Genomic DNA, 14,956 nt, shown 5'->3' on the forward strand with positions numbered 1-14,956 from the left:
ACCGCTCAGGAAGGAGACATTGTCTCCGAGAGATGAATGTATTTTGGTGCAAAAAGTGCAAATCAATCCCAGAACAACAACAAAGGACCGTGTGAAGATTCTGGAGGAAACAGGTACAAAAGTATCTATATCCACAGTAAAAAACAGTCCTATATCGACATAACCTGAAAGGCTGCTCAGCAAGGAAGAAGCTACTGCTCCAAAACCGCCATAAAAAAAGCCAACTGCACATGGGGACAAAGATTGTACTTTTTAGAGAAATGTCCTCTGGTCTGATGAAACAAAAATAGGACTGTTTGGCCATAATGACCATCGTTATGTTTGGAGGAAAAAGGGGGAGGCTTGCAAGCAAGCTGAAGAACACCATCCCAACCGTGAAGCATGGGGGTGGCAGCATCATGTTGTAGGGGTGCTTTGCTGCAGGAGGGACTGGTGAACTTCACAAAATAGATGGCATCATGAGGTAGGAAAATTATGTTGATATATTATATTGATGCAACATCTCAAGGGGTCAGTCAGGATGTTAAAGCTTGGTCGCAAACGGGTCTTCCAAACGGACAATGACCACAAGCAAATTTCCAAAGTTGTGGCAAAATGGCTTAAGGACAACAAAGTCAAGGTATTGGAGTGGCCATCACAAAGCCCTGACCTCAATCCTAAAGAAAATTTGAACTGAAAAATAGAACTGAAACTGAAAAAGCGTGTGCGAGAAAGGAGGCCGACAAACCTGACTCAGTTACACCAGCTCTGTCAGGAGGAATGGGACAAAATTCACCCAATTTATTGTGGGAAGATTGTGGAAGGCTACCTGAAACGTTTGACCCAAGTTAAACAGTTTGAAGGCAATATTTCCAAATACTGAGTGTATGTAAACTTCTGACCCACTGGGAATGTGATGAAAGAAATAAAAGCTGAAATAAATCATTCTCTCTACTATTATTCTGACATTTCACATCCTTAAAATAAAGTGGTGACCCTAACTGACCTAAGACAGGGAATTTGTATTGGGATTAAATGTCACGAACTGTGAAAAACTGAGTTTAAATGTATTTGGCTAAGGTTTATGTAAACTTCCGACTTCAACTGTATGTTGGCTCTGGGTGAATGAGCTGTATAGACTGATGGCTGACCTTCAGGTCATACTCATTTTACAAACGTTCTGCTGATGACATTTGGGTGATCCACACCTATCACCTGAACAGACGTTCTTTAAACAAACCAACTGTTTATTTACATGGGAATAATGTTGATAGAATTGACTTTTACAGCATTCATATTTACCACCACATTGAACATTCATCCCATATTATTTAAGAGGGCATTTTAATTCAGTATTCAAGTTTATTCAAATGTATTTATAAAAAGTACAGTATATACTACACACCTGAATCTTTCTTAGAGAACAAATAGTCAGACAGGTATTTTTCCATTCATGTACTGTAATTTTTATGTTTATATTTTTAAAAATGGTTCAGAATTTGTCAGGGTAGCTCCTTTTTTTATTCAATAAAATAACTTTCAATTATCAAATGTTTTGTCCATATTATGGAGCACTAACGACTTATTCAATGCCTCTTATGGTATCAAGTCCTTCATAGTGCAAAAGTCCTAATTCCCAGTGTGTCATGGACTGTCCGTGGTCATGACAAACAGATTACACAATATTGAATTCCAAAGATTTTAAGATTGTTTCGTTATATATTTTATCCCACAAAAAGTGTTATCATGGAAGTCACATTTGGATGGCAGCACAGACTGTTCCCTACAGTACAATACAGACAGTGAATGTATTCTGTGGATTCCCAGCACGTCAAAGAAGTCTGTGCGCTAAAATGACCATTCTTTCCCATTAGGCCCAGTGAGGAGGTGCCTGTCAGGATGAAGGCTACATAAATGAAGGATTCTATTTACCTGAAAAAGTTAACTTCTCTACAGAAGAACACTGACAAAGAATATTGACAAACAAACCAGACCGAGAAGAAGGTAAGTGGCCCATTTCTTCCTGTTATGCCACAAATGCCATAATATAAACATGATTTATGCCCCAGCAAGAGTTGAAATGATGTTGTTGATCTCTTCCTAAAAGGTTTAAATTGAACTTTGACCTCTCTTTTTGAACAGAGAATGGAAAAGGTTAAGTGTCTGTTTTTGATTGGAATTGAAACAATAGTATGGTTCTTCTTAGCATGATATCTATCATACTGGTATACACTTTTATCATCATGAAAGTATAAAAACGTATATCATCACCATGCAAGAGCTTTTCTTATTTGATTGTATTGATTGCAGAGATGTAAAGAAAAGCTCTTGGGTGTTGGATTCTTTCAACTGTTTTATCCTTACATTTTTATTCATTATTATTATTTACTTTTTATGCTATTATTGCACAATATTATATCTCCCTTTATTTTATTAATTATTATTAATTTATTTTATTATTGATTAATTTGCAACATGGAAGGATACAACATCACCTGGATCAATGGTTCAATATATGAAATAGCAGAGAACGCAACGGTCTTCTGTGGGTGAGTTGACACTTTACAATTCTATTTTACTCCTGCATAGAGGTTGGAAAGTTATATTCTATTTTGATCTGTTCATATTACTGTTTATAAAAAATATATACAGCATACATAAGCATCTATTATTTTTACAGGGTGGATATTGAAGCACAGATGACCATGTTTGCATATTATTACGCTTGTATTGGATTAGAATATTTAATTTTTAGTCATTTCCAAGTAAGTGGGTTCAACTTCATTCTCAAAGTGCTTTCGTTCCACTGAGTTTTGCAACCTTGATAGGTTAATTAATCTACAACTGTTCTTTTAAAACATGTATTCAACCCTGCTCTGTGTAGATTGCCCTCTGCGTATCTGCTTCTACCAGACAGATCCAGAGAATCAAGAAAACTTACTTTAGGAACATCATGAGAATGTAGATTGGTTGGTTTGACTGCAATTCAGTTGGAGAATTAAACACTGGGATGTCAGAGTAAGACCTAAACCCATGGGTTATTTTCTACAGAGATGTGTGGACAATTGAGGGCATTCCTGAAAGATGTTTTTTTTTAGAAAAACCTCTCACATTTAGGGTTTGACCCATTTTAGCCGGTTCACTATTTTGGACATGTTCTTTCACCTCCTTGACATCAACAAGATCAGCGATGCTATAGCTGACCAGGTGTCTATCTTCATCAAAGAGGATCTCCACTTTCATCTTCAGCTTCATGGTGTGGTTCATCAGAGTATGGAAGTTGACCCTGGTGGTCATCACAGTATGCCCACTTATAGGACTTGCTGCTGGGCTAATGGCCATGGTGTGATGGGTTGAATACAATGTATTCAATTCCTAAATTTAGTGATGGTCATTCTGTTTGTGGAAGTAACAGGCTCTGAGTCTGTGTGTGCGGTAGTCTCACACCACCTCTGTATTCTCTGTGACGCTGTGATGTGTGAAATGTACTATGGATAAACCAGTCTGGTTTGAATGTGGGAACGTTGTGAAGTGTTCTCCACTCATTGACTTCTCAGGCTGTTGCCAGACCGACAGTTCGGGAGCTCCAGGCCTATGCCAAGGCAGGGGCAGTAGCTGATGAGGTACCGTCATCCATCAGAACAGTGGCAGCCTTTGGAGGAGAGGGTAACTTGAAATACTGACGAGGATCTTAATTCGATCACCAAGTTGTTGCAGGAAATGCAAATGTGTAGTGTATTACATTTTTTTAAAGCTCATACATTTTGTAATTTACACTTTAAAATGTCAGACTTGATTTTCCCTAACAAAAAATGAATCAACCCCTACAAAAAGGTCAGTTAATTATAATCCTGCTGTGAGAAACTTGTCAAATTAACCTTCCCTTCCCTGACTTCAATGTCTTGGCGCTTGAAATTAGTTATAAAAATGCATTTCACATTTGAACAGGTATGACAAAAACCTTATTGAGGCTCCGAACTGGGGTGTGAAAATGGGGACGATCATTGGAGTGTTTTGAAGGATACCTGTGGTGTGTCATCTTCCTCTGCTATGCTTTGGCATTCTGGTATGGTTCTAAACTGGTGATAGATGCTGCTGTAAGAGTACTCTTATCCCCTTATGGTAACTCAGATTACCGTATAATAAATATGTATCCAATATTTTATACTATGCTTGGTGAAAATGTAAGGATATGTTGGCTTGTATTTTGGTCTCCAGTTGTTCTTTGTGGTTCTCATGGCAGCTAATAACCTGGGTCAGGCCTCTCCCTGACTGGAAGCCTTCGCCTCAGGTCCAGCTGCAGCCAAGACAATCTTTGATACCATTGACTGGGTAAGGCCAGACTTCTAGAAAATACATGAACTAAGAACAACTACATTTCAGTTAAGAAGTATTTTATAAATCTTAACTTCCAGGAGCCAGAAATCTATTGTTTCTCAGAGGATGGTCACAAACTACAAGGTGAAGGCTGATATTGAATTAGACTACATCACATTTAACTTCCCCTTTCGACCAGAAGTGAAGGTAACCCTTTTTGCTCAGCTCTTTATTATTTCACTGAAATTATTTCCCAAAATATACTGCGTCTCAATGTAAAACTACCTGTTTATTCAGATTTTAGACCATTTGAGCATGCTGATTAGAGCAGGAGAAACCACAGCTTTTGTTGGGCCGAGTGGTTCAGTTTCTCATTCATGGGTGACTTTGGATGGCCATGACATCTGCAGCCTGAACATCCAGTGCCTTCGCTCTCTGATTGGCATAACTATTGCTGAGAACATCCGCTATGGGCGACCATGGACGACATTATCCAGGCCACCAAGGAGGCTAACATCTATACCTTCATCATGGACCTACCACAGGTACCACAGACACACCTTTAAGCAAAGAAATACTGTGCATTTCTCTGATACTGTCTCATACAAGAAACACATAGAAATGTCACAATTAGGAAACGTTTGTCTGTGGTTATATAGAGGTTTGATACACTGGTGGGTGAGGGTGGTGGTCAGATGAGTGGAGGACAGAAGAAGGATTCATATCGCCCAAGCTCTGATCCACAACCCCAGGATCCTGCAGCTGGACATGGCTACCTTGGCTTTGGTCAACGAGAGTGAGGCTGTTGTACAGGAGGCACTTGACAAGGTGGGTGACTCCCAGCACAAAATCTATCAATCATTATATCACCACAAAGTCAAAGCCTGTGATCTGACACCCAACCGTCAACTGAAATCATCCCTGATGCTATAGCTGGCAGTATCATAATTAAATCAGACAAATTCCTTAACACAATGGAAAATTAGATTGAACCTCAAAGGTCAAAGGTACTGAGGTCATTCTCTAAGCAGCCTTGTGTTATCAGTTTTGTATTAATGTACTTTATTCAATATCTGAGAGAAATGAGTGTCCCTCCTATATTCATGTCCCTCCTATATTCCTACAGCATTCTAAGGAGGAAGCAATGGAACCAGCGTCAGTGGCTCGAATCCTGAAGTATAACATGTCAAAGTGGCCCTACATGCTATTGGGATCTATAGGAGCTACCATCAACGGCTCCGTCAATCCAATCTATTCTATTTTATTCAGCCAGATGTTTGGGGTGAGAGACTATAGATTATGTACATTTCAAGCCTAGGTTTATAATCTAGTTTCATATTACCTGGGCTGGTAGTGATACTTGTGGTTGTTGCTATTCCATGAAATTCATTTAATTCCATCCACATTGTTCTTTGGATTTACAGACGTTCTCTACATGTGACTTGGATGGAGAGAGAGCGCAGATCAATAGAATATGTATCCTGTTCTGCGCTGTGGCAAGTTTCTTCTCTGTCATTACAGGTAGTTACAGTATGTTTTACCGCACATCAGTATAATTATGCAGTTAGTCCATAGTATGGTGCTAACATTCTGACGGCAGGCCCTAGTGATGTGTGTGAACACTGTTGTTGTTCTGTTGAAGGGCAATGCCTTTGGGAAGTCTGGGGAGCTGCTGACCTGCAGGTTAAGGAAAGGTGGGCTTCCAGGCCATGTTGAAACAGGTGGTGGGCTGGTTTGATGACCCCAGCAACAGCCCTGGAGATCTCATGACCAGGCTGGCCACTGATGCCTCCATGGTCCAGAGGGTGAGTGTCAGTGACACATACTGTGGACCGGGACATTAGAATCCATTGGAATTATTTATTACCAATGATGAGATTATTATGAGATGATCCAAATGGTCATTTTCAAAATATTTCCTTGTGCCTCATACTGTATGTATTTCTGTTTATTAAATGAGCTATGAGAATGAATAGTATTTCCTCTCTAGGCAACTGGATCACAGATTGGGATGATTATGAACACCTTGAACAACATCGGAGCGTCTTTCATCATTGCGTTCCACTTCAGCTGAAAGTTAAGCTTGGTGGTGATGTGCTTATTACCACTGATTGGCTTGTCTTGAGTTCTTTCAAGCCAAAATGAGGATAAGAAGGCAGTGGAAGCAGCATGACAGGTGGTTAAACACTCCATTGTGGGTTTATTAATTTAATAAAGGTCCTTAAATGGGTTATTAGAATACTTCCGTAACATTAAGCGAGGCACTAGTCCTGAGAGTGTTATTCTCTGTCGTAAGGCTGGCCATGGAGAGCCTATATTTGAATCAATATGAACAGCAGCTGGAGGCTCCCTATAAATCTGCCAAGAAGGACAATATCAATGGCATCTGTTTTGCCTTTGTTCAGTGTGTTATCTTTATTGTGTATGCCGCCTCATTTAGATATGGAGGTTATCTGGTCAGCTGTGAAGGATTACATTACCTGGTGGCAATGACGGACTGGCCATCTGGTGCCCTGGGAGTTTTCCCGGTGGGCCGCTTGACAATTGGGGCGGATGCAACGCAAAATATAAATAACCCCAGCCCCCGCTTAAATAAAAATAACCAAGTGCTGTGTGTCTGACTGGCCCAGGCGAGTGGGCTACCGGCCCACTGCCACCGCGGTTGGGTATTACATCTGTCAGCCTCTCTCTCCCAGCCAATTACTTTTGGTCTAGTCCATTCTAATTTTACTTGGGCTCCGCCCCTTTCCCATCTCTGTTAAGTGGTGACATTTGGATAAATAGTGGAGTGGCGCAAGATGGACAAACAAAAAGAGAAACAGCGTAAAGATGGTGCTGAAAAGCCGAAAGAGAAGAGATTGAAATCCCTTGAGGCTGATGCGGCCAAATGTTTTAAAATAACAAATTATTAATTTGGCGCCACTACCAGTTCATCATCTCAGCCGAGTGAGCCTGAAGGCACTGGCATTACAGAGAGCAGCACATTAAGCCCAGCGATACCAGTTCAAATGTTAGTCAAGGCTTTTCAGCTGAAGAGGTAAGACAGAAGACAATAGGGATAAGATAAGCAATGTTTGGGTTTGGCTAGCTGGCTATTTAGTTATATCGGGTGATTTTGTTCAAACAAGCGCTCGTTAATGTCACTTTCGTGAACCGACCAATCACAGCCTGGATGGGGCGGGACATTAAAAAGGTTGAAGTGCAACAGCAAACTTTGGAAATGTTGAACTCATTGTTATGCACGAATAGTTATGATTATTGACCAGTTAGTACTTAGCGTTAACTAATTAGAGTCTAACCACCAATGTCGACCATTTTCCTTTAAAGGATTTAATGACGGAACAAAACCTACAAAAATTATAAATGTTAGTTGTGTATTTCACTGCTGTATTGTCCAATTGGAGTTAATATAATACTAGTGGTAGAAAGTGTACTATTATATGTATATACTAACATTATACAATTAATATACTAATATTATACCATTACATTACATTAACATTATACTTTTTATTTCATGTTATATTACTATACTCATTTATGCTAATTATTCATCCAGGTTGAGGATAGTGCATCTGCAGTGGACAGATGTAGATTGAGCCAAGATGCCACTGCCACCCCAATTTTTGATGTTTTTAAGAGGCCGAAGTCAGGGGACCTAGATATGTTTTTTAGTTTCCACCCCCAACAAAAGATGGAAAAGTCTGTGGTGCAGAAGGTATTCTTTTGTAAAGATGGGACCAACAGGAAGTGGCCGTCAGACAGTGAAGTGAATTATGCTTTATTCTACTTCATTTGTATGGCATTTGCAAAGCCCACAGAGAACAGCCCTTTCATGAATGGAATGGCAGACTGGAAGCATATCCATCAGAGAGTGGAAGAGCATGAGAAGAGCATTATGCATAGAGGTTATGCTGAGGCCTACTTTCTAAGGTCCTCCAAAGGTAACATTGAGAGCCTGTTCATCGGCAGTCAGATGTATGCTCACGGAGCGCAAGTGCGCAGAAGAAGGCAAGTGCTAGAGCACATTATATTATAGATGTTGTTAAAGTCATAGGCAAGAGGGGTCTGAGCCACAGAGGCATGCAGTCTGAAGCAACTTATACACTAGATGACAGCAGCATTGACCATGGCAAATATTTAGAGATTATAATTCTGCTGGGAATGTATGACCTGTGTATGAAAGAGCATCTCAGTGCCTGCAAAGAGAAAAGCAAAAAACTGCATGAGTCTGGGTCAAGAGGGGGCAGATGCTCTCTAATCACTCTATCATCAAAGACTAACATCGATACCGTCATTACCACAATCCAACACAATGCAGGCCACCATAGCAAGTTAAATCCAGGAAGCTGGTATGTTTTCAGTCCAGATTGACACTGCGAAGGACATTACAACACAAGGTCAATGCTCTGTCATAGTCAGATATGTGACAAACGTCATCCATGAGAGGCTTGTGGCTGTGGTGAAATTAACAACATAGCTGTGTTCTTCCGTGAATCCTACCAGAGGATGAACATTTGGGAGAAGAAGTGCAAGGACCCAAGACACAGACGTCTTGCTCCAATTGGAGAGACATGCTGGTGGGCTAAAGACAGTGCCTGAAAGAAGGTCTTTGGAGCTTTTGGAAATCCAGATGAGGGTGTGTTGATGTCCTTCTCACTCTTTCAACCATACAAGATCAGAAAAACATCAACACTATTGCACAGGTCAAGGCACAAGGATACATTGAGGGGTTGCTGAAGTATGAAACAATACTTCCAGCTCAGATATTCCTCAGAATATTTCAGGTCACCTCACCAGTCTCAAAATATCTTCAAACAAGTGGAATGGACATTCTGTCTGCGCATCGTATGGTTGTGTCTACAGAGGAGCTGCTGAAAGGAATTGCAAGAGATTTTGAAAAAGTCAAAGCAGCTGCAGACACATTTGTTCAGTGGGCCAACAGGAAGTTGCAGGAACAGGATGAAGAAACAGAGCTGGTGTTAGAGATCACTCTGCCAACAAAAAGGGCTTGAAAGAAGAAAACCCTGCCTGGAGAGATGGCATAAGATGAGACTTTTTCTGGGGCAGAGAGTGCATTGGATTGGTGTCCATCATCAAATTCTGTATACAGTTATAGATAGCATCCATTGTCGATTTCTGAGTAATGGCACTTTGTATGCCAACCTGGCTCTTCTGCACGCTAAACACTTTAGTCAGCTAACATACAGTGCCAGTGGCCTTCCACAGACAGCCCTTCCACAGACAGCCCTTCAAGAACTAAGCAAATGATTGATCAAATTTGACAGCAGAGCAACGGTGGCCAAATTACAGAGTGAGCTAGTGAGTCTGGCAGAACAGTGGACTAGGTTAAAACAAACGGGATTTGAAGAATACACAACCAGGACTATGGAGGATCATGGACCTGAAGGAAATGAAGACGAGGTGGAGAGCTGTTCACCTTGCAAGTAATGTCCAGTGTGTTGCTACCATATTCTTAGTCCGTACAACCTATTGACCGACACATACCACATCCTGGGGGGCTTTGGGTCTGAGTCAATCAAACTAATGCCAATGTTGTGTGATTCCCCAGAGTGATCTCTGCCATTGTGATCAGTGGGAAGGCACTGGGAAAAGCTTTCTCGTTCAGCCCCAGATTATGCCAAAACCAGATTACAGCTGCCCAGTTGTTCAAACTGTTGGATGAGAGAAACGTGTCTAACTTTTTCTATTACAAATTCAATTTATTCAATCAGACATTTTCAGGAAAATTTGGTGTGTAATAATGCCATGCCCTCTCTCCAGGAGCATTTAAAAAAGGGGGGTTAAAATTCATGAACTGCAAGTTCACCTATCCAACCCGGACTGACATCCAGGTGTTACATGGAATACTGGTGTCTTTGAAGCCGGGCCAGAACCTGACCTTTGTGGGCAGCAGTGGCTATAGGAAGAGCACTAGTGTGCAGCTGTTGGAGAGGTTCTATGATCTAGATGAGGGCAGAGTGGATGAGATCCCACACCAGCCACAACCTATTGACATTACCTTTATCTTAGTTCTGCCATGTAGATGGAATCAGAGGGACACACAGTGCCTGTCATAGTTTATTTGTATTTACAATAAACACATCCTTGCTCCCATTTCATTTGAGTTGATTGATGGCTGTCCATCACACACTGTCAACATGCCCTTCCTGAAGGCTCAGATTAGCGTTGTCTCCCAAGAACCAGTGCTGTTTGACTGCGGTATTGCTGAAAATATCCAGCATGATGATAACACAAGGAATGTGAGCATGGTGGAGATTGTTGAAGCTGCCAAGAAAGCTCATCTCCAATACTTTGTGATGACTCTACCAGATGTGAGTAGTGTAACTGAAATTGTACTATCTTTTGTAATACTTCTATGTCATAATATCCCACTTCACTTTGTACTGTGACGAATGTCAAAGATGAATATTTTATTGTGGTGGGAACATGTTATTATCTTCTGATACTGTTTGCTCTCATTGTATTGGAAGTACTGTACTGGACATTCCTGTGTTTGACTCTGTCAGAAATACGAGACTCGGGTTGGTGCCCAGGGCTCCCAGCTCTCCAGAGGACAAAAGAAAACGTATTGCCAATAGTTAGGAAACCTAAGATTCTGGTACTGGATGAGGCCACCTCTGCATTGGACACCACAGAGAGTGAAAAGGTTCCCAGAGAGCATAGCCGTCATGTCCCAAGGCGCTGTCATAGAAAGAGGGACTCATGAGAAACTCATGGCTAAGAGAGCTACCTACTATAAACTAGTCACAGCAGGGGCTCCAATCAGCTAAACCAAATGTTTCTAGAGATGGGATGCATTACGAGGAGATGGAGTTTGTCACTAACCAAAGTGCATCTATGTGATATTTTTATGATACATGTGGAATAACTGTAGACTAAACATCAAAGTCCATGGCGGGAAGTATTCAGACCGCTTAATTTCTTACAAATTCTGTTACATTACAGCCTTATTCTAAAATGGAATACATTTTTTAAACTCCTCATCAATCCACACACAATAGCCCATAATGACAAAGCAAAAAACAGGTTTTTAGAATTTGTGCAAATGTATTAAAAATACAAAACAGATAACTTATTTACATTCAGACCGTTTGCTAAGAGACTTAAAATTTTGCTCAGGTGCATCCTGTTTCCATTGATCATCCTTGAGCTGTTTCTACAACTTGATTGAAGTCCACCTGTGATAAATGTAATTGTTTGGACAATATTTGGAAAGGCACACATCTGTCTATATAGGGTCCCTCAGTTGACAATGCAAGTCAGAGCAAAATCCAAGCCATGAGGTCGAAGGAATTATCCCTAGCGCTCCGAGACAGGATTGTGTCGAGGCACAGATCTGGGGAAGGGCACCAAAAAAATGTCTGCAGCATTGAAGGTCTCCCAAGAACACAGTGGCCTCAATCATTCTTAAATGGAAGAAGTTTGGAACCACCAAGACTCTTCTTAGACCTGGCCGCCCGGCCAAATTGAGCAATAGAGGGAGAAGGACCTTGGTCAGGGAGGTGACCATGAACCCGATGGTCACTCTGACAGAGCTCCAGAGGTACTCTGTGGAGATGGGAGAACCTTCCAAAAGGACAACTATCTCTGCAGCACTCCACCAATCAGGCCTTTATGGTAGACTGGCCAGACGGAAGCCACTCCTCAGTAGAAGGCACCTAAAAGGACTCTCAGACCATGAGAAATAAGATTCACTGCTCTGTTGAAACCAAGATTGAACTCTTTGGCCTAAATTCCAAGAGTCACGTCTGGAGGAAACCAGGCCCCGCCCATCGCCTGGCCAATACCATACCATTGTTTTTCAGCTGCATGGACTGGGAGACTAGTCATGATCGAGGGAAAGGTGAACAGAGAGATCCTTGATAAAAACCTGCTCCAGAGCGCTCAGGACCTCAGACTGGGGTGAAGGTTCACCTTCCAACATGACAACGATGCTAAGCACACAGCCAAGATAACTCAGGAGTGGCTTCGGGACAAGTCTCTGAACGTCCTCGAGTGGACCAGCCAGAACCCGGACTTGAACTTGATTGAACATCTCAGAGCTTGAGAGGATCTGCAGAGAAGAATGAGAGAAACTCCCCAAATACAGGTGTTCTAAGCTTGTAGCGTCATACCCAAGAAGAATCGAGGCTGTAATTGCTGCCAAAGGTGCTTCATCAAATTACTGAGTAAAGGGTTTTGAATACTTATGTAAATGTGATATTTCTGAAATTTGCAAAAATGTCTGAACTTGTTTTTGCTTTGTCATTGTGGGGTATTGCGTGTAGATTTAGGATAAAACATTTTTTAATGAATTTCAGAATAAGGCTGTAACGTAACAAAATGTGGAAAAAGTGAAGGGGTCTGAATACTTTACGAATGCACTGTACATTGGGAAATGTAATGTGTTGTCCTTGAGAAACAGTGATGGTGTGTTGATGGCGTGTGCTTCGACCATAAACCACAGGTAATATCTAGCATTGGTTTGTTGTGTCTTTGATGAAAAGAACACCTCAAACCGTATATATTTGATGGATATGTAACGGAATAAATGAATGATGGACTCTAGATATGAAGGAAACTTCTCTTTGGTCTCAATTCTGTATGAAATACTTTATGTCATAGGTGACCTCTGAATGAAGCTGTAGTTTACCATTGAACTGTGGTGTTGAAATGCCCAACACAATTGTGTGCTAGTAAATGCTAACACCTTTCACAAACCACCAAGTAATTGTTCATCATTTTGTGCATTAAGTAAGCCAAGGATTTTTCACAAACAATGTATTCCATGAACTTAGTTTGCCAAGTGATTAGTGGGCATATTCTGAAAGCACCTGCTGATTTATCAGCATTATGAACCTCCTGCTGAACCTTTCCAGGTTCAGCATTAACACGTAACAACACACAATCACAGATGTCTCCTCAGGCCTGGATAGGCTGAGCAAGCACTAAGTAGACAGTTATATAATTTATCTAACCAAACTTGCAAGGTAACCATGTAGCCTCCTAGCAACAGATAATGGGGGTAAGCTAAGTAGAGTACCCTGTTAGAAAATGTACATCTTCTTGAAGAGTTACATGTAATATAAAATATTATATTTAGCAGATGTTTTTATCCAAAGCGACTTGATGTAATGCTTCATACATTTTACATATGGGTGGTCCTGGGATTTGAACCCACTACCCTGGTGTTACACACTCTACCAACTGAGCTACAAAGGTCCATGTGTATATCAGACAATGTGTTATGCAGTACATTTTGGTATAGGTCTACATCCAAATTGGCTTGTACAGAGTGACATTTAGATACATTTAAGTTATTACATTATAGTAACAGCTGTGATAAGGATGGGTATTTACTACAGTAGCAAAAAGCAGGGCTGTTAATAACCATTTATTTTTGCTACATTATCATTAGTAGTAAGGTTTATGCCAGAATAATATGGTTATGATAATGAGGTAAATTGTTATTGTCATGAATTCTATATTTTGGTGAAATGGCTCGTTTCACAAAAAAACAAACACTGATAGAACAATTCAAAACTTCTCAAGGAATTATCTGTTATATTTAAAGTTCCAATGTAGCTGTTTTTAATCTCAACATCAAAACATTTCTGGGAGTGGTCTGAGTGGGGAGAACTGAAAGTTATTGGCCGAGATTTGGAACTCTCTTATTAGTCTTAACTAATTTAATGCTTGGTGATGTCACCAGTCTGACCAAAACTCCATCCCACCTAGCGCTGAGCAATTTAGTGCTTTTTTGAGGTCATTTCAGTTCGATTATTTTTTGGACATTAAATGTGCTATTCATTATGTGGGCTGAATGCTGTAACAACACAGATTTTTATTCATTTTTTTTTATTAAAGTCCCATGATGCTAGTGACTGCCCATTATTGCTTATCACTTATTAACCATCATTTAATCACATTACTTTACTTTAATAAAATATTTCAGTTGTTGTGTATATTACATTTGTTTTATTTGATGACTTATTATTTCAAGTCATCATCTCATCTCTATAGAGCTGCTGCCTACGCTGTCTGACAAAATCACTATTTTGTAGTTCTTCAAATGAAATAAGACATACTTTTATGACTGCTGAATATCAACAAGTGTAAAGATACCTTACAAAGCAACAGCTGTTATCTATATCGCCTCAAGGTCTGGTATTCATCTCTCTTCCATAGCAGGCTTAAAATAAATACAGACAGGACAAGTAGCTGCGCAATGGATTAGGGTCATTGTAGATAATTACCACATTTTATGCGCTAAACTAGGTAGAATATTGTCTGGTTGAAAACTAGAACTGCCTACTACATCACACAGTTCAGCCTGACTCTGATTTATCTGTAGAGAAACTGTGATGTGCGTGTTGAGCTCACAGAAAAAAAATATGAAATGGAATTCAAATAATTGAACTGACATCAGTCAATTTGTTGTTTTAAAAAAAAGAAAAATAACTGACATTTAGGTTAATCACCCAGCACTAAACACCAAAACAGGCAGAAATTTCAGGCCATCTTTTCAAACTAAATTGGCATCATCATTTTCACAATTTCACAGTATTACTCCAACCTCATAATATGGAAGAAAAAAAAAATATATATAGTAACTCTTTCTCAAGGAAAAACATTTATCTAAATTGGAATCACAGTA

The 14,956-nt window shown here is 40.2% G+C and overlaps 1 pseudogene; it reads left to right on the forward strand.

The window, feature by feature from the left end:
- Positions 1 to 2,454: 2,454 nt before the first annotated feature.
- LOC118366675 (bile salt export pump-like) lies at positions 2,455 to 14,196 on the forward strand (annotated as a pseudogene).
- The last annotated feature ends 760 nt before the right edge of the window (positions 14,197 to 14,956 follow it).

This window comes from Oncorhynchus keta, chromosome 34, assembly GCF_023373465.1.
Source record: "Oncorhynchus keta strain PuntledgeMale-10-30-2019 chromosome 34, Oket_V2, whole genome shotgun sequence".
Taxonomy (NCBI): domain Eukaryota; kingdom Metazoa; phylum Chordata; class Actinopteri; order Salmoniformes; family Salmonidae; genus Oncorhynchus; species Oncorhynchus keta.